Genomic DNA, 22074 nt, shown 5'->3' with positions numbered 1-22074 from the left:
TGCTGTGACGCGCAATCACTCTGGGAAGTCTGTGGTGCGTTATATTTGTTATTATTGATAAAACTAAATTTGAATGCAAATTTCAGATTTGTGTAAATAGTTTCCTTTAACATAAATCTGGAGGATTTGCTGTTTGTAATTTTGTTTACAAATGATTTGCATGTGGTTTGCTGCACCTGGTAGGAGCATAATTTGACAATAAATTAAATGCAATTTTGTTTAATTTTATTTTTTGTTTGGTATACATTTTTAAATTTAGATTGTTTATTTTTATTATCTTGTAATGCTTTCATTTTTATTGACTATAATCATCAACAGTTTATTAGTCTTGTTATAATTAATATCACCTGATTACAAAGTAAACGGTTGAAAGTGATCTTGCTTGCCACTATACTGTCAAATCCCACTGGAATTTGCAGTTATGAAAATGAATTTCTTATAAAAATATAAGTTATAATCATCAACTGTCAATTTTGACTTGTTTTTAACAGAAATTTTCCGATATTTATTCAGATAAATTCCATTTAAAAATGATTTTACAGCTCATAAAGAGCTAAGAAATACACTCGACATAGCAGTCCAATAGCATTGCATCATTATTTCTAACCAAGAATTAGTGCTGCTGTCAAGTCAAGAAAGTCTGTACAAACTTATTACAAAAATGTCAACATTGAACTATTAGACTATTTATTTCCTTCCTCAATGCTTAAGATACAAATAAGACAAGCTCTTCTCATTTTCTGTTACAACCCCTTCAAATATTTTATTCTTAAACTTTAGGTTTAGGAGACCTCCAAAATATTAACCTCATTCCCTTTCAGATTGTTTGATTGTACAAAGTGCCCTTTTTTTGCACTGGCCACTCCGACCAGTCTACTCGGACCCCGCCTCCCTTTTCAGTATAGAGGGAAGCCCAAGTACTGAACAAGCTAAATGCTTATTGCAAAACTTCAGCTTATGTTCCGGCTCTGGGCTCCATTTGACATTGGAAATACTGTGAAAAATTTTGACCCAGTAACTGGGGCGCTGTACTCCTTTTTTCAAATTTTGACATTATCGGTCCTATGACAGAAAATGTCAAATTTCGAAAAAGGAATACAGCGCCCCAGTTACTGGGTCTAGTGCAAAATGTGCACTGACTCCAAATTTGATGCTGGAGTCTAAGCCAGAGCTGCAGCCAAAGCCAAAGTTTTGGAAATGGGCTCAAAATTCTTAACTAGTTCTTTATTTTGTTATCCTTTTGGCTTTGATTTATTTAATCACAGCTAGGTTTCAAAACCTAGATCAGGATTTGACCAAAACTTTTTCAGTGACCAGCAGGACCAGTTTGCGTGTTATTTCAATGGTCCGTCAGGTTTGTTGAGTAGTTCATATTTCGTTTTAGATAGGGATGCTTTTCAGCTCTAAACTAGCCAGACGGACAACTGAGACTGAAGTTTGACTTGTCCTGGCATTTGGCCAGTAGACCAGTGTTAAGGGAAAACGTTTTTAAAATTTAATTTGATCAGAATTTCCATTTTGTTTGATCTTTAGAACGTTGCAATGCTCCTTCTATAATCTGGATGCTGTACAGCAGGTGAGTCGGACCAACTCGGCATCAAGCAACGATGGATCTCTCCAAGGACCTCCCGTTGATGGCCAACAGCAGTGACATCAGAGTGCGTCATTACGTCCTCGATCTGGCCGTTCATTTTGAGATGCATACATTTTCCGGCAGTGTCACCCTCTTCCTGGAGCCTCAAAATGATAAGAAGGAAGCCGGAGCGAGCTCGGGTGGACGAAGAAACGGACGTCTTGAAAGTAAAGCGTCGTATGCAACAGATTCGAAAGGAAACTTTGTGCTGATTCTTGATGGCTGTGATATCGTAGTTGAATCGGCTCATGAAGTGATTGTCAACAAACCAAAGAAGGACACGGCTTCGACTCAAAGCAATGCCAGCCGGAAAGACAGACGTCAGTCTAGTAGTAACACGGATGCAAGTCAGAACTCTTCTAGAATGCACCCCGAGAATGGGGACTACCACGACGAAGGGGCGTGTCAGGTCGGTCAAGCGTTGCATTTCAGCGTCGAGCCGTGGTGTGTGAAAGTTTGGAAAGACGGAGCGAGGAGTCCAGAGGATTTTCCTTCCACTGTTTGTATCAAGTATAAGACAAAGCCAGAAGGAAGATCCCTTATGTGGGCTTACGACCAGGCTGGAAAGTAAGACAATCGCATAAGGCCATAAAATAAATAAAAATTGTTGATCGTCCCCGCCCGACCATTCAAAACCCCCCTAACCCTTTTAAAAAAAAAAATTTTATCATAAAAAACACCCTTTTCAGCTGATATTTTTTTCAAAATGTACAGGTTTGAAAAGATGTTTAAAGAAGGTTTTTATTCATGTTGGCAAAGCAAGAACAATTCTTCAAATTTTTACTTGGGCTACACTGTGCTTTATAGTTTGAAAAAGTTTACAGAAAATGTCATCTAGGAGTTAAATTTGTTTGACAAAACTATTGAAAACCTCAAAAACACACAAACCCTCTGTTTTATAGTGAATGTGATGATTTCTTTATTCTTGATTTTCATATTTGGCATGTCAACTAAACTTAAAAAATTAAAAAAAAAAAAAAACCTCCTCCCTCCCCCATCAGCAAAAAAAAGGACAATCAACAAATTTTTTTAATTTGGCCTAATGGTTTTTATCTTGTGTCATCTAACAAATTCAAATCTTAAAATGGCATTTTATGTTGCAGCTTGTTTCTCGATAAATAAAATAAAAAAACAGTTAACAATATAAAAGTAGCTGAGTAAAGGCCGAGTGATAACGAAAACGATAACGAAAACGATAACGATAACAATGCAAAGAAAACTCGTTTTATTGGTTGAATTGCTCCATGCAGGCAACGCTCACGCTCATTCAACCAATCAAGGGCGTGCATTGTTAACGTTATCGTTTTCATTCTTGTTATCATTGCCTGTGTGACCGAACCTTAATAGCCTGTTAACTCTTATAAGTATAGTGATTTATACAGAGCTGGTACCCGTTATTTATTGTTAATGGTGCATTCATTTCATTTCTTAAACCATCCCAGCTGAGCTCCTTAGGGAGTATACATTGTTTGCATGGTTGGCTTGTGCGTAAAGCGCTCGCCTCTCACCAAGGTGACCCTGGTTCGATTCCCGGACGGGGCCATATGTGAGTTGAGTTGTGCGTTGGTTCTCTGCTGTGCCACAAGGGTTTTCCAGAACATCATGTTTTCCTCCCTCGGGGGAAAAAATATCAAACACTTTCAATCTTGGCTGTGCTCTGTGGTCATAATGGGTTGATGTGGCTGGCAGCCGAAGGTGCCCTTGCATGCCTACTTCTCGAACACGTTGTAGCTGCATCCTTTGCAATTCAGCTCTTAGCTGCGAGTAAGGATGATTTGCCCTGCAAATTATTTATTTATAACTATTTAGTATGTAGCTTTAGATAGATGCTAAGTATGTATGTAGCACACCCAGCTTAATCAATCACAAAAACCATCTCAGCCCTTACAGCCATTAGTGCTGGGCGAATAGTGAAATTTTGTTTTTCGGATACCGCTGGCCAACTATCCGAAATTAACCGGATATTCGAATAGTTTTTTCGCCGCTAGAGGGCGCCATTTAAAAAAAAAAATTAAAAATATTTTTTTTTTTGCCACTAGAGGGCGCTGTTCATTTGTGAATGAGATCTTATGGGCGGATTGATATAAGTTTTAGACTGTCACTCAGTTCATTCATAAAAATGACCGGATCTAATTTAAAGATGGCGATTTGCTTTTTCTTTTGATCGTGATTGACTCTACGTGAAGGAAAACTTTTGTAATCTTTGAACAAATTACGTCAGAAATGTCATTGTTTTAACTCTTCACGGAGGTGAGCATAGTTAAATACTTAATTTATGCTGTTTTATGCTGTCTTAATAGAAGTTGCATAAGGATTCAGACAAAACATTCATATCAGTTGTCGCCCGACGTCCGTGGATATTCGGTTAAAGAATATCCGGTTACTCGGTTGTAATTACAGAATTATCCGGTTTGTAAATAGGTATTCGCGCCCTATGCGGATATCCGGTTAAGAAAAAAAAGGCATTCGCGGTTACGGATAGGAAAACCTATTCGCCATTAACCGGATATTTGAATAATTCGCCCAGGCCTAACAGCCATTTACCTCTGGGTGAAGAAAGCAATAACAGTTATTGATGTGTGTTGCTAAAGAACACAATCAGGATATGAACCCACACTCCAATGACTTAACCATCAGACCGCTCGGCCATAACAACTGTTGTTAGTCTTAGTTTTAAAGGCAGTGGACACTATTGGTAATTGTCAAAGACTAGCCTTCACAGTTGGTATATATCTCGAAATAAGCATAAAATAACAAACCTGTGAAAATTTAAGCTCAATCGGTCATCGAACTTGCAAGAATAATGAAAGAAAAAAATACCCTTGTCACACGAAGTTGTGTGTGTTTAGATGGTTGATTTCGAGACCTCAAGTTCTAAATCTGAGGTCTCGAAATCAAATTCGTGGAAAATTACGTCTTTCTCTAAAACTATGGTACTTCAGAGGGAGCCGTTTCTCACAACGTTTTATACCATCAACCTCTCCCCATTTCTCGTCACCAAGTAAGATTTTATGCCAATGATCATTTTGAGTAATTACCAATAGTGTCCACTGCCTTTAAACAAGTTTCCAAAATAGTTTTTGTACATTGTATGAACTCTCACCTCATTTTTCTTTATTTTTCAAAGTTGAAAAATATCTGACTTGTATATGAAATCGGAACTTTTTGTATCTGCATTGAGAATTTTTTTATTATTTCCCCCCCCCCTTTAAATACAATTAATTTGAATGATCTTCAATCTACTCTGCTAGCAGAGCACTGTATTCTAAACCTCCTTGTAAACGGTAGACCCCTACTCTAGATATTACCAAAATTTGGGAATGCCACCATTTCAATGTTTTGCTCAAATTTTGATCACAGTTTCACATATTTTTGCCAACAAATGAATCTCAAGTCTCAACCCTGCCTTTGCTTAAAGCCATTATACACGTCCCACACTTCGTGTATCACAACATATATAAAATAACAACCCTGTGAAAATTTAGGCTCAATCGGTCATCGGAGTCGAGAGAAAATAATGGGAAAACCCAAATCTTGTTTCCGCGCGTTTCGCCGTGTCATGACATGTGTTTAAAATAAATCTGTAATTCTTGCTATCGATAATTGATATTGTTTTAATGTTTTCTCAAAAAGTAAAGCATCTCATGGAACAATATTTCAAGAGAAGTCTTTCACCATTACCTTCTGTAAACCCTGTAAATTATTTGTAAATCTGTGAACTTTTTTCTTTTTTCTGTACCGAAAGTGTATAATGGCTTTAAAACATTTTTACCGAAAAAAAGTTGGATACAGTACAATGTAGTTCAGCCTTTGGAACCGTCTCCCTCATCAAATTCGTTCTGCGGCGTCACTCGCAGTTTTCAAGAAACATCTAAAAACTTTCCTGTTCAATGACTTATTGCTTTGACTGTTTTCTTTGTTTAATTGTATAGTTTCTTGTAAAGCGCTGTGGTAGCTCGTGTAAGAGCGCTGTATAAATGTCTTTTATTATTATTATAGGTCAATTTCGGAAAATGAGCAGCTAATTTAACCACCAGCTTATTCTATTTGGCACGATATTGAATGCTACTGAAAAGGGTCATTCGATTTCGTTTTAAGACTAGTCAAATGTACTTTTACGTTATTTCATTTAACAAAATAATCATTCAATTTAACAATTCATCAAAACAGCATTCAAATTCACAGACGATTCTTGAGGCGTGTGTGTCCCGAAAAAGAATGACGATACGCTAAATTGAACAGAGGGCTGAGGGAATTTGACTCGACTCAAAACGAAATTGAACTTGAAACGCAGTAATAACTGGAGAGGCAAAACAGTTTTAATTCGAACGCATGAAAATGAAATTGACTGCTCATTTGCTGAACTTGACCTAGAAAACCTATACTATAATTAAGTTTCAGAACTTAGAGAAAGTCGTGGTTTTTATTTGAGATTGTTCAATTTCTTCGACAGGGATTGTGTATTTACACCTGGTGCCTGGATCAACAATCGATCGCTGTTCCCCTGCCAAGAACCCCCCCGGAGTCTCGTCAACATGGCAGGCTAAGATCTCAGAGCGCCCTCAGAGTGGGTCGTTCTGATGAGCGGAGATACTGAAGCAATCGTAACACCAGAACAAAATGGTAAGCAAGATGTTGTTATGCTTAGCAGCTTGTTGTGCTTAAAGAGGGACTCAAAACTCAGGGGTTTTTGCACTCATTTCCGAATAGATAGAGTCCATATGAAAGTCGGAAAGCAAATTCCAAGTCTCTTACCTCACATTAAAATGGTTGTATGTCAATTTATTTGGTATCCTCTCGGAGCGAAATTTGAAACACGATGTCATCAGACAGCAAAAAATAAATGGGTCAGCACATTCACAAAGAGGAGTTTTTGCACGAGTTCAGAGCTCAATTTAATGCAATTATAATTGAATATCAAAAGAATTCAGGAATGGACTGAATATTGTTTGTAAAAAATCCACAGACCATACAATAAATGCGAAAGCATTGAAGGATTTTGGATTTTGACGAAAATTGCAGTTAAAGGGGTATCAACCACTGGCATTTTTACACCATCTTATTGTGAGATTAGAGACACATGGATGTAGTTTGTTTTTCGATAGAGACACATGGATGTAGTTTGTTTTTCGACATAATCCTAAGGACTTTTGGAAATATTTGTGGAAGCCAAAACTAAATTTGTGACCCGCTTCGTGAAAATGAGTCAGATGTTGACAATTTCAAGGATTGAGTTTTATGCATGGCTGGAAAGAACACACCAACAGCAGTAATTTGGTATATGTCTAAGCTTTGGGGTGTAATCGCGTTGCTGAGTTACTTATGTTTGAAATTAACTAATACATCATTTTTTCTGAAAAACGAATTACAAGTAAAGTGATGTTTTCAACTACCATTTCGCACAGAAGGATACAAATTAGACATTTAAGTATGGTCACAAATTTGTTTTATCCATAGCTTTATTGCCGAAAAGTAAGTGTTCTAAAGGTTAACCATGCAAATATAGATCTTAAAAAAGTAATATTAAAAAAAAAGGATTTTTTTAATTTTAAAAATATTTTCCACATTAAACAGTCCATAACTTAATATTGCATTTGGCGACATCTGACTCATTTTCACGTAGCGGGTCACATTTGACCTTGAAGTCTCTCTTGGCAGTAAAAAAATGAGCCTTGTTGACATTAGACAATTTTTTGCTTTTTTCTGTTTCTTTAGGACAATCGTTACATCGATATCACAGCACCTTTATGCCTATGCCATGCTCAGTCTTAGCCTTAGCCATCGGTAAATGGAAATCCGTTAACATTCCACCGTTACCTGGTCAGCCTCCAAGCAACTCGGCAGACAAGTGAGTACTTCATCTTTGTGTTAAAAACCTTAAAGAAGAAAGGCCATGTCACATTAGGCAATTTACAGGCAACCAGTTCCAGTAACACATTTATGTTCCCTATGTTCCGACAGCCCTCTTTGACACTCCTATATCACCGAAGGTCTGTAGCCAGCCTTTGCCTGTTTTACAGATATTTCCGTAGTAAATGTTCCACCAGTCTATCCAACCTTGTTCCTCCTGTCAGCGTGTTTGAGCGCGAGACCAGGCTTTCTGCTTGTTCTCATCCTTATACTGTGGCTGTGCCGAGATGTAGAACAAAGAGCTACTCAGTAGCTTTTTTCCCTCGTACTGCATCTCTTTGGAACTCCTTGCCTGGTGCATGTTTCCCTTCATCCTATGATCTTCCATCTTTTAAGAGGAATGTCAATTCCTACCTACCTTAGCTCCACTGAGTTTCTGCATGTCTATGTTTTCTTCCTTGTAGCCCTTAACCTAGAGTGGCTTTTAGCCTTGTTTTGGGCGACTTGCATTAAAAAAAACAAAAAAAAAACAAACATACCAGCATCAACTCTAACCCTAACCTCAACCCTAATTCCTAACGGGAAAATTATGAGGAGATTTCTGAAACATAGCAATGTCAAAACATTGGGGACTGGAAAATAGAGCAGTCACCACCAGGCAATCCTCATTAATGCAGTGGACACTATTGGTAATTACTTAAAATAATTTTTTAGCATAAAACCTTTCTTGGTGACGAGTAATTGGGAGAGGTTGATGGTATAAAACATTGTGAGAAACGGCTCCCTCTGAAGTGCCATAGTTTTTGAGAAAGAAGTAATTTTCCACGAATTTGATTTTGAGACCTCAAGTTTAGAACTTGAGGTCTCGAAATCAACCATCTAAACGCAACACAACTTCGTGTGACAAGGGTTATTTTTCTTTTATTATTATCTCGCAACTTCGATGACCGATTGAGCTCAAATTTTCACAGGTTTGTTATTTTATGCATATATTGAGATACACCAACTGTGAAGGCTAGTCTTTGACAATTACCAATAGTATCCACTGCCTTTAAGACAATTTATTCACAGAAAATTTTGGTATTTTCTCAGGGAGAGTAATAAGATACTGTTAGAAAAATGGCTCTTGTAACCAAAAAGTTCCTTTTGCTTGTAGCTTGGATTGACGTAAAAATTGCCTAATGTGACATAAAAAATACACTTTCACCCCACCTTTAAAGACACTATTGGTAATTACTCACATAACTTTAAGCATTAAAACTTACTTGGTAATGAGCCATGGAGAGCTAATGATAGTATAGCACATTGTAAGAAACATCTCCCTCTAAAGTAACGTAGTTTTTGAGAAAGAGGTAATTCCGCACTCAAATATTTGAATCTGATAAAAGACTACAGGCCTGAAGCCTTTCATTATGCATCTGAAAGCACACACATTTTTGCAACAAGGATGTTTTTCCTTTCATTATTCTCTGGCACCTTTGATGACCAATTAAGTCAAAATTTTCACAGATTTGTGAAACAAAAACTACTACTCAAATGCATATTCCTTATAACCCTATAATTCATGACTTTAATAATACGAGTCCATTTAATGATGACTCGCCTTTGTGTTGTTTGTAGGCCTACACCTATCGTCTGACCATGTTGTCTCTGTCTTTGTCTTTGTTTGTGTTCCTTGGTATCATGTTTGTCTGTCAATAGCAAATAGGTAAGGGCACAAAAGTATTTTTGCTTAACCTTACACCTAAATGTTGTCTTTAAATACTACTTGTTTAATTTTTTTGAAGTATTGTGTACCTAAATCATACCTCATACTATATTGCTTGTTTTAATTTTGACATAAATGTACGCTATTGTATTATTGTTTTGTATGACAGCATTGAAATAAATGTACTGAATATATATATGTTAGCATTATGCTGGTATACACTAAGTGAGAATACTGGTCTCTGATAATTACCAAAAGTGTCCATTGCTTTGAAAAACTCCAAATAAAATGTCTATTTTGGTATTCTTTTATTTTCTCCACAGCTCTCAATCAGCCACACTGCCCTCGAGGCTGTTCGCACCCAGCATCAATCCTACACTTTGTGGAGGCAGAGTTTTCCCATCACTTACCCAGATACCAGGCAGCCTGCTTTGAGGTCCTTGGTTCACATCCATTTCACAGACAAGATGTTCTTGTGCTGCCAAAGTGCTTTGCTAGCCTTGGCCTCGCCAGGTTTGTGTTGTCCTTTCATCTCAAAATATAAAGAAATGTCATACGTAGTGCGTAAATGCAAGGTAAAACACCAGAGGACCCACTCAAAATTCACTCCAAGTGATATGGCTGGCTAATCCCGTCTTGAAAAGCATCCTTACTTATTTGAAATAGACTTCTGAAAAAGCTGACGTACTAGTGAAATTACTAGCAAAATGACAAGCAAGTACTGGTGCAATAATATACAAATTATTTATGTCTATGAGTGCAATAGTTGGCGTAGTTTTATGAAATATTGAATGAGTGACTTTTAGCTGTGTTTGGGTTACATTGCATACAAATAAAAACTTAACTGGATTTGTTGCCTCTTTTGTTAAAAAAAAAAAAACAACAATAACAACAACAAGCTTGCCCCTAACCATGTAACATTATCAGTAAATTGCCTTAAAAGTTGTTCTTGAAAGAGCTTGAGAGAGTTTTATGAAAATTCAGCTTCTTGTTATGATATTTGCCCCTCAATTATTTGAAAGCTCTTCTTTCAACAGAATTTTTAAATTAAGTTTGATCAAAAAGTAATACTTCTTATTTTTTCACACTTTTTTTTGTACAATAATTCTTAAATTAATATCTTTTTTGATTTCAACTCAACAGTCCAAGCCTTGTTTTTGTATCGCACACCTTACTGCCTGGCGACCGGAGTCTGTGTCCCAGACTCGCCCACGAGGTCACACATTCTTGGTTCGGATTGTTGATCGGTGCGCAGGATTGGACCGAGGAGTGGCTGAGCGAGGGATTTGCTAAGGTGAGATTAAATAATTGAATTAATGATAACAACAATAATAATAATTGTCTTTTTTTATAGCGCTTTATACACCAGAAGGGCCCATGCGAAGCGCATTAGTAACTTGGGGCTAGTACAAGGAGATTATTAAAAACGTATGGCTAGTCCTAATTTAAGACGAAGTAACTTATCCTAACTTGAGATAGGACTAGTCTTAAAGGCAGTGGACACTATTGGTAATTGTCAAAGACAAGCCTTCCCAGTTGGTGTATCTCAACATATGCATAAAATAACAACCTGTGAAAATTTGAGCTCAATTAGTCACCAAAGTTGCGAGATAATAATGAAAGAAAAAATAACCCTTGTCACGCGAAGTGTGTGCGTTTAGATGGTTGATTTCGAGACCTCAAGTTCTAAATCTGAGGTCTCTAAATCAAATGCCTGGAAAATTACTTCTTTCTCGAAAACTAAGCGATTCAGAGGGAGCCGTTTCTCACAATGTTTATACCATCAACCTCTCCCCATTGCTCGTCACCAAGAAGGTTTATGCTAATAATTATTTTGAGTAATTGAGTAAATAGTGTCCACTGCCTTTAAACCATCTCATCTCCCTGGGGAGTATACAGCCTGTGCTGCCGAATATGTAGCACACTACTCTTAATCAATCACGAGAACCATCTCTGCCCTCATAACAGGTACCCATTTACCTCTGGGTGGAGAGAAGCAATGATAGTTAAGTGTCTTGGTCGCGGACACTTCTCAGGGACCCAAGTGTCCCGACCTTGACTCATACCCACACTCTGCTGAACAGAAACATCAGAGCTTGAGTTGAGGTTGAGATGAGGGAGGAAAACCCCCACATGGGAAACTCATGCAACTAGGTAGGGACTGAAAATCAAGTCACAGCAAGGAAACTCTAGTCTGAGGTGGGGTTCAAACTGGGGTCTTTAGATTTTAAAATGCAGGGAAAGAAACCACTGAGCCAGCCCTCTTTCTGTTTTTCTTAACAGCTGCCTGAGAAACAGTTCAAGGATTGGTCCAACCTGAAGGGTTCTGATCCGCTTTAAGGTGTTGCAGCAGGAGCTACGGAATACAGCAGCTGACCTCCAGGTCATGAGACCGATGGCAGGGGTCGGTTCCTTAAACTATGCCGGTAGCGGAAGTAGAAAGCCGGCCGTTGTGAAGAACGGCATGAATCAAGAGAAGTGGTTCCAGCAGGTTCATTATCTAAAGGTGGAAAGTGTATTCATTTGAAGTTTTTATTCTTTAAACCTATGGTTTTTGGAACCGTTCGATTGTTATAAAAAATGTGTACCATAAACCTAACATGTGAAAATTTCATTTCAAAAGATGGCCTTGTTTTTGATAAAACAACAAATCTGTGAACATGTTGGCTCAATAGAAGTTGGAGGAAAGTAATGAGAGATCAAATACCCCCAAATTTGGGTGCTTTCAAACCCTAAAGTATTTCTCATTTTCAAACATTTGCGTCAGAAAATTACCTGTTTAAAAAAATAGATTATGTCAGAGTGAGTGGTTTTTCACAATGTTATGGCCGAGCGGTAAGAGCGCCGGATTCAAGCTCTGGTGTTTGATCAGCAGAGTGTGGGTTCGAATCCCGGTCGTGACACTTGCTACGTACAATTGGGGAGGTAGTTCTTTCTGCTCAACCGGCCAGGCTTCAGACTGATGATACCCAAGCCTACATCTGTATGGACTTTGAAAGGGGTAACCCTGTTTCAGCCCAAGGAGTAGGTGGCAAAGGCCTCTGGAAAAAATAATTGTAGCCCACACCTTGAAGTGGCCCTCAGGCCTTGTTTGACTGGCGACTTGCATACAAATAAAACTAAAAACTAAAACCCCAATAATGATAAAAATAATAATAATAGCACTCTGTCGCTCGTTACTAAGTAAGTTTTTATGCTAATACATATTTTGAGTGGCCAATTAATGATGAGTTTGTCATAATTTTCAGGGCTACTTCTTTCTGCAACATCTCTCCAACAAAGTAGGCTCAACTCACCTGCTGAGATTTCTCCGTGCCTACGTCCTGAAGTATCGAGGGCAGCTTGTTCTATCCGGCAATTTATCGACATGCTGTTTGAAACTTTCCCCGAACTCTTGTAAGTATACCTAGTACACCTTGGTATAAAACAGGTATCCGGTGAGGGCAGAGATGGCTCTTGCATACCCTTTGGAGATATTCGTTTCATGTCATCGTTCCATATTTTCCCCCATCTATTTACGTCAATCCTGTTCTATCACCCCCATTCTGAAACAACTACACTGGCTCCCTATCTCTCAACGAATCATCTTCAAGCTGATGCTCATTGTCCATAAAGCTCTGAATGGCAAGGCTCCCCACTATATTTTCTGAACTGCTTCAAGTTTACACTCCATCAAGGAATCTTCGATCAAGTTCCATGCTGCTCCTCATTGAACCCAAGTCTCGACACTCATGGGGGTGACAGGTCTTTTTCTTCAGCCGCGCCACGCATCTGGAACTCTCTACCACTTAATCTTCGATCTTGTCTTTGTACCGCAAAATTCAAGTCTCTTCTCTAAACTTATCTTATGTCACAGGTTTTCAATGACTAATTTTGTTGTGTTTTGTTTTTGGTTTTACTGCGCCTTGAACACCCAGCAGGGTGGCTATGTGCGCAATACAAGTCTTATTGTATTATTATTATTATTATTATTATTATTATTATTATTATTATTATTATTATTATTATTATTATTATTATTATTATTATTATTATTATTATTATTATTATTATTATTATTATTATTATTATTATTATTATTATTATTATTATTATTATTATTATTATTATTATTATTATTATTATTATTATTATTAATGCAAGTGTATGTGGAAGTTAGACTAGTCAGGGACCTTGTTGGTACAAGTTTAAAAGTAGGATTCTTCAAGATCATTACAGACATGAAATGGGACACCAATTTGGATAAAGAGTCTAGGGTCTGATCACCTTATTTTATGACCTTTGACATCACTCCCTAACCAAAATTTAAGTAGATTATGAACTGCATACATACTGCCCGGAATATTTTTAAGAGAGGCCCGCCGGTTTTGGATGTAAACGAAGGATTAAATATTTGATTGCTTTAACAAGACTTTTGTGGATGAAAAAAGAAGAAGTTCAACATTGTAATATTTTGTATAGTAAAAACTTGGGATTAACGCATTTACCAATTTGATTCCCCCCTCTAGAGAGAATGGAATGAGCCCAGAGGTTGTAAGCTCTGAGTGGTTAGACTGTGCAGGAATGCCTTCCGCTCTCAGACCAGAGACATTCTGCTGGGATAATAGCCTGATACAGCAGGTTGAATCAGAGGTAAGATAGGTGACATTGGTGGGAGGATTTACCCAGGCTAGGCTTTAAGACACTGGACTCTATTGGCAAGTTTACTATTTATTTATAGTTTCTTTCTACCTGTTGTTTTATACTGGATCTTTCATTTTGAAATACATTTCCTTTTCATCCTGTTGTATTTTAAAACAATTGTCAGTTATTGTTTTTCTGTGTATTGATGAATTTAACTCCTTTGGTCTAATATAAATGTATTCAAATATTACCCATTCCATTTGATTATATCTCCTTTTTGATTGACTTAATTGTGTTTTTTTAAATGGTATTTGCTAGGCCTTGTACGTATGAGCATTGTCTGCATTCGTGTAGTGTATTAAATTCCTCCTTTAAAGGAGCGTTACAGAATCGGTACTATGTAAGAAACAAAAATCGTGAAGATCACAGATTTACATAAAACTTACACGGTCTATTGATGAAAACATCCCTTGAAATGTCATATATTTGATGAGAAATAACTAAGCTAACTTCGCGTTTCGTGTTTATCGCTCAGTGAGCGTTTTATTAATTTTTGTTTTGGCATTGCTGCGATGCACTATTCTCTCGTGACCCAGATGGCCGATTGATCTCAAACTTGAATTAAATGAAGTGTTTACTCTGCCAGCAACTGTTTTGATAGCAAAAATCAATTCTGTAATGTTCCTTTAAGTTTTTTATTTTTTATTTCATAATTTTAAGGGTATACAAAGAAATTCATATTTCTGTTTCTGATCTTTAAAGCCAATGGACCCTTTCGGTATACAGTGTTGTCCAAGGCCCACACTTTGTGTACCACAACTTCTATATCAAATAACAAACCTGTGAACATTTAGGCTCAATCGGTCATCGGAGTCGGGAGAAAACAACGGAAAAACCCACCCTTGTTTCCGCGCGTTTCGCTGTGTCATGACATGTGTTAATAAATCCGTAATTCTCCTTAACGAGAATTTATATTGTTTTGCTGTTTTCTCAAAAAGTAAAGCATTTCATGGACTAATATTTCAGGAGAAGTCTTTCACCATTGCCTTCTGTAAACCCTGTAAGTTATTTGTAAATCTGTGAACCTTTTTTTTTCTGAACCGAAAGGGTCCAACGGCTTTAATCTGTAAAGCACCTTGAGCATCTTTATAGGCAGATTTTTTGCGATATATAAATACTGTTTATTTTTTTTTATTATTATTATTACTATTATTATTAATATTTAAATGAGTGGTGAAAGTTTGGCGGGAGCACGTTTGTTGTCACTTTCTCACAGCCTATGTTTGCTCCTGTTCTAGTCAGGCATAATATTCTTCCTACTTTGGTCTGATTTCCGATTTTTGTTGCCATTTGAAAAATTTAAAAAATTGGGATTGAATGAATAGCATAATGTACATGCAGGTTATCCCTTGTACATGTAGTTGTAGGCCTACTCAATAATGCCTGCGTAATATAAAATCTGAGATCAAAGAATTAAAAAAATTGTCTTTGTCATTCCACAGTGCAATAAATGGCTGGCCGCAGACAAGGCCATCAGACAAAGTAGTAAAGCCCAAAAGCGGAAGCACACCGGTGCCCTCCTGGCCAAACTGACCGACCCCACCAACACCAACTGGTCCAAGCTGACCCCAGACCAGCTGGTGCTCCTGCTGGAGTTGCTGATCGAGAAGGGTCATCGCTTGACCGGTAAGACCATGCAGCAGTTGAAGGAAGCCTACGGACTGGTCAAGCAGAATGCGGAGGTCAGACACCGATGGTGCGAGCTCGTTATCAGACATAGATATCTGGATGGTTACGGAGATATCAGAATATTTCTCATTGAAGAGCAGGTAATTTTCACTACGTAAATAACCCTTTAACGACACTGGACACTATTCGTAATGGACCGTTCCGGCTTTCCACTAAGCTCCGCCCACCGTGCATGTGAGCAAAACACGTGTGCTAACACTCCCAATGACATTCTGCACGATTCTGCCGCATGCAAAATATACGCGCACGCATGACCGAGTTTGTCTGACCACAATCATTGCTGTGATTGGTCAAATGGGTGAATGCGCACAGTTTGATTGATAGGCCGGATCGGTCCATTGTGAAAGACCAGTCTTCTCACTTTGTGTATCTCAACATATGCGAAAAAAAAAACAACACCCTTATCACAAGGAGTTGTGTGCTTTCAGATGCTAGATTTGAATCGAATTTGTGGATAATTACTTCTTTATCGGAATGTACATTACTTCAGAGGGAGCTGTTTCTCACATCGTTTCTCTGTTTTATACTATCAACAGCTCCCCATTATTCGTTACCAAGTAAGGTTTTATGCTAATAAATATTTTGAGTGATAACCAGTAGTGTCCACTGCCTTTAAAAGTGAGTTTGCCAAGAACACGTGGGGCTCTCCAATGCCTTTCTGCACAATTCTGCCGCGCGCGCCAAGATACTTGCACGCATGTCGGACCTTATTTGTTGGACCTTCGTTGCGCTGTGATTGGTCAATACGCAATAGGGCGGAGCTTAATGGATCGGTCTATTACCAACTGTCCAGTGCTTCAAATCCCATATTATTATTATTACTTAAAGAATATATTTTCCTTTTTTTTTTTACAACAGTCCATGGGAGTTTATCTGTATGGTGAGTTGATTGCGACTAAAGACCCAATACAGAGGCTGGTTGCCGAGGCCTCCCTACAAGCAGTCGAGAGTGAGATGGACAAAGGTTGCCTGGTCACAGTCCAGAAGATGCTCTTTGGTGACGTCTAAGGTACGGTTTCAAAACTCTTGGATCACTTACAAGGGGGAGTGGAGGCGGGTGGCTACACCTGGGCCCAATTGTATTAAGCCTGTAGGCACAAAAACCTGCTAAGCGCAGGAAATACTGCTAATAACAAAAACAAGTTACCAGCCATCATTTGATATAGTTGACATTTGTTGCTTAGCAAATAAATTTGTTTAGCAGTATTTTCTTCTAATTAACAGCTTTGTGAAGTTGGGCTCTGCTCAGTAAGCAAATAGTTTTGCAGTATTCTAGTCAGAAACTCAACCAATTGTATGTTACTGGCTTCCTGCAATATTAACAAGCAAATAAATTTCAATGGATAAGTTTGACTCTGCTATTAAGTTACAAACAAATAATCATATCAATGCAACAATTTTGTTAAGTCATGTGTCTATACCATGTTTGGATACGACCTTAGAAATGACCTATGATCCATTTACACTGTAGGTCATACTTTCGACATACCAGCTGAGCCGAGAGTTAAGCAAGTTGTCAGATCAATGCAACACGGTTGTAAAGTTTTGACACAATACGACCTTAGTTATAACCTACAGATATGTAGGTCGCATACCAGCCAAGTAATTATTTGATATGACCTTGATCATTATTGTCAATCTATGGTAATGTGACCTTTGACCCACACGCTAAAACCTTGGATATTAGCACCGAGGAATGACCTTGGTAATGCAATATGACCTTGAGACCTTGCTAATCTCAACAAACGACCTTTAAACTTTCTCAAGACATGACCCTAGTATGTTTTATATCAATCAGTATCACTTGACATAACATGCAAGGCAATGACCTGACATGAGAGTTGTACTTTTAGAATGGGGTGAAACATTTATTTAAATTTATGCAAATTTCTGCTCTGACGGACACAAGCTGTGGATGTGAGTTTGCTGAATCAAAGAATGTAGACTTCACGTTTGACGTCATACTGCCCCTATCTTACCACTTGGTAAAATGATAATCATCATTTTACCTGTTAAAAGATAGGTAAAAGACACAGCTTTGTTAAGCGATGCGCAGGTTTGGCGAATGAGCAACCTCCGTTAGACATCCACATGAGGGCGCTCTAATGCAGTGGCGTTATGCGCATTAAGGCCTTCTCTCAAATCTCCGAGACAGCCCTTTGTTTGATCGCACCATGTTTTAACAAATAACTTGATGGTGTTGTGCCGTTTTGCGTTTTGCATTTTCTCTGTAAATTGAATCGGAAAATGTATGGATGACTGATGTCTGGTGGTAGAGAAAATTTATCTTCATCTTCGTGGAATTTTTCCAGTCGGTGTAATTTTACTCCATGTTTTAACTTGTAGTGAATCATATTACATCCCTGTTTGGGGTGCTTATTTTTAAATTGGCATGCGTACTTGTTGTATATCTGTACATAGAAACATGTAGCTTTTGCAGCTTTTAACCTGTTATATATACATAATATAAGAGACCAATAAGAACCTATAAAGTTATCTGGTTTTCAGTGGGTTTTTTTTTCCTCATTTTATTAACAACACGTAGAAATTGGATAGATGTCTTGTCATAACTGCTTTGGGTATCATGTTTGGTCATCAAATATCATCCAACTTTTCAATCCGAATATTTATAAACGATCTCTCGGAAAAATAGTTTTGAACCTTAGGAATGGATGCCATTATTAAGTTATATTTCAGATCGTTGTTTTACGAAGGAATGACTTCAACTCTAATGACACCTTTTAGAAAAGCTCAGAAAAACTTTGGTAACCATTTTTGAACGTTGAAACTCAGATAATGCTGTTTCTCAAACAGACCAGGGGTTTTTTTTTTCACACAATTTTAGAACGATTCTTTTTTACTGTAGAAATAATCTTAGCAGTATTTGTAGGTTAATCTTTAAGCAGAAGGCTAATATCGTAGTATTTTGCATTTTTTAGTATTATTACAAGCTGACAAAATTTGAAATGAACAACTTTAATTATTTTTATATGCTGTAATAAGAAGGCACATTTCAAAAAGTTGCTTTTATTTATATATTTTTGTTTGAATATTTTAGTATTTATTAAAAATTCATTTAGAGGATTCGTACGTGCCTGAAATGACAAAAAAAAAAAACTGAACAAAAAACTCCTTATTAATTAATGTTCCAAAGAGAAATGAATTTCGAAACATTTTATGTTGATTTAAGTTCCCCACAACTGTCAGGCAGACTTTTTTAACATTGAAATATCAATTGTGTGACTTAAAAGGTGGGATGAAAGTGTATTTTTTATGTCACATTGGGCAGTTTTTACGGGCAATCCAAGCTGCAAGCGAAAGGAACTTTTTGGTTCTAAGAGCCATTTTTCTAACAGTATGATATTACTCTCCCTGAGAAAATACCAAAATAGTCTGTGAATAAATTGTCTTAATGAGGATTGCCTGGTGGTGACTGCTCTATATTCCAATCCCCAATGTTTTGACATTGCTATGTTTCAGAGATCTCCTCATAATTTTCCCGTTAGGAATTAGGGTTGAGGTTAGGGTGAGAGTTTATGTTGGGATATTGAAATATAGGAGTGTCAAAGTATAGGGCTGTTGGAACATAGGGAACATAAACTGGTTGCCTGTAAATTGCCTGATGTGACATGGATTTTCTTCTTTTTAGGTTTTAACGCAAAGATGAAGTACTCACTTGTCTGCGGAGTTGCTTTGAGGCTCAATTTTTTCATGGCGTGCCGTGGCCAAGCAGTCTAGTTTTTCATCATGGGCTTTATTCCCTGTCTGCACTGTCATGACACTTGTGCTCTTTGGCAAAGTACTTAATTGCTGCATAATAATTATAATAATAATAATTATTATTATTATTATTAATAATAATAATAATAATAATTATTATTATTATTATTATTAATAATAATAATAATAATAAAGAGAAATTTATAAAGCGCAAAAAAAATAGCAGAAAAAATCCACCTCAAGGTGCTGGAAAAGAACAACAATTAAAGTCTGGACCAGACAACATTTATACAAATCAAAGTAATACACAGTAAATTAATTTAAAGGAACACGTTGCCTTGGATCGGACGAGTTGGTCATAACAAAAGCGTTTGTAACCGTTTTTTATAAAATGCATATGGTTGGAAAGATGTTTTAAAAGTAGAATACAATGATCCACACAAGTTTGCCACGAAATTGCGTGGTTTTCCTTCTACTGTGCGAACTAACATGGTCGGCCATTTATGGGAGTCAAAATTTTGACCCCCATAAATGGCCGACGTGTTAGTCGACAAGGTAAAAGGAAAACCACGCAATTTCGAGGCATGTTTGTGTGGATCATTGTATTCTACTTTTACAACATCTTTCTACCCATATGCATTTTACAAAAAACGGTTACAAACGCTTTTCAAAGACCAACTCGACCGATCCAAGGCAACGTGTTCCTTTAAGGGATCTAGATACATAAAGCTGGTAAAAAATTAAAAAGTTAAACAACCATTTTAAAAGATGAGATTCACAAAAGTAAAAAAAAAAAAAAAAAAAAACGCGTCCAAGTCATAATTACTGATCAATAAAATGGACAATACAAAACAGTGGATGAAACAAACAAACACAAAGCAAAACAATAACATTTACACATACCAAATTTGATTTAACAAATAATAGGAGTAGACATGAAAAACCATTATACAAAAAGAAGCTCACAAATTTGCTTAGCATGAAATCTTTTGCCTTGATAGAAACAGGATTACCAACCAAATTTCCACGTGATTTTCAGGGTAAGCAAACAACAGCTAAATACCTGTAACAAGCAATGTGCAACAAATGGAAATTTGGTTGGTAATCCGGTTTTTACCACTGGAAGAAATTTTTCTTGCTAAGCAAATTTATTGTGCTAAGCAGCTCTATGAAATTGGGCCATGTACAGTCATTGTATACACTTTGCATTTCAGCGATGCTTTTTAGAGGTACAATAAATTTTGGAAACATTTGACAGAGACAATTTTAGTGATCACCGTGGAATGGTTGCGACTGTCAAAAAGTAGGACATGCAAAATTGTTGGTTATTGAATGACTTGATATTTTTTTTTGGGGGGGGGGACATTAAAGAGCATTCACCATTATAAGTGATATATCGGATACTTAAAAAAACGACTGTTCTTTTAGTGAACGTCTCAGAATTGCACATTTTGGGACCATTTTTAGACTATTTGTTTTCAAGAGGAATTTTTAATTTGGACGAACGGTTTCACAATGTTTAATCTCTGTAGTGCTTTAAAGCGAATCCATGTGTTACCTGTCTTCCTTTTGTAAATACTGTATACAAAAATGTGTAAATATAGATTCTGAGAAAAAGTAAACAATAAACAAAACACTTTTTAACAGTGCCAGTGATTCTGTACATACAAATTCTCCCAAAAGAGACACCTGCGCCGTGAATGGTGTGAAACGATTATTGATTATAACACAATATTTATCTGGACTAATAAACGTAGGTGGACATCTTGATTACACAGGGAGGTGTGTGTGTACTTGCTTACAAAGTTGTAAACTCATGTATGCATTTGCCAGCTTTTGCAGCTTTCTGACATTAAAATACAACACTGTAGTTGACCTTTTAGCTTTGACCTTTGACCTTTTTTGATTCTGTGGACATAGTGGTTTTATATAGCTGTAAATGTACAAAGTTAAATTTGGTTTGTCTTCAAATCTTCATTAATCTTGTGTGTTCAATGTGTTTGTAATAGTTTTTGTTTTGTTTATAATTCTAATCCCTTAAAGGGACTGTCCTCATCATAAAATCTTAGAAGTTTGGGTTTCTTGGGGTGGAATGCGACAGCACTTCTTTAATTGGTGATTTTGTGTGTTTTTGTGCTCTGGCTATTGCTGCTTCAATTTGTTATGATGTGTGAAGCATAAGCCTTACCTTAGCAATACTGTTAATAACGGCCGTTGTCGCCAAGTCAGACATGGTCTATGGTTTGCAGTCTAGCATCTGGTCCAAATATTGCTTTAAAAAAATTGTTAGTAATGAAAAAAAAGGGCAGGATACCAGCCAAAGGTGATACATGTGACACTGTGTTTCGGCTGGTATGCTTGTTCTGGTGAGCATATACTTTTTCTGCTTAGCAATTTCTTGTGTATATCTTGCAGCTTTATGAAATTGGGGCCATGGATTTTGTGGAAAAGGTTCTGCAACTATACATAACAGTCTTTGAACCAAGATATAAGGAACAATTGAACAATTTAGCGCTCTTTTGCTTTATTCTTAAAACCAAGATAAGCAGTGGACCACTAAGATAACATGAAGAAAAGAAAACATACTCGTTGAAAAAAAAGTTGTTGTATTGTTTTAAATTCAATCTTGAAATAATATTCAGTTCACTTTAAAGGTTTGTATTAAAAAAATGTTTTTAGGACTGCTCACATGTTAAACAGCCAATAAAGGATGATCTCAAATATGTAGATATTACAGTTTTCTAACAGCTGCAGTCCATCTAGGAAACATAACAAATATAACAAGTCTCTT

General features: G+C 37.0%; 1 pseudogene; it reads left to right on the top strand.

Moving 5' to 3' along the window:
* Positions 1-40: 40 nt before the first annotated feature.
* On the top strand, positions 41-19683 carry LOC139946067 (aminopeptidase O-like; annotated as a pseudogene).
* Positions 19684-22074: the final 2391 nt, after the last annotated feature.

Source organism: Asterias amurensis, chromosome 13 (genome assembly GCF_032118995.1).
Source record: "Asterias amurensis chromosome 13, ASM3211899v1".
Lineage (NCBI taxonomy): Eukaryota > Metazoa > Echinodermata > Asteroidea > Forcipulatida > Asteriidae > Asterias > Asterias amurensis.
The sequence above is the reverse complement of the archived record's forward strand: the minus strand, read 5'-3'. Positions and strand labels throughout refer to the sequence as shown.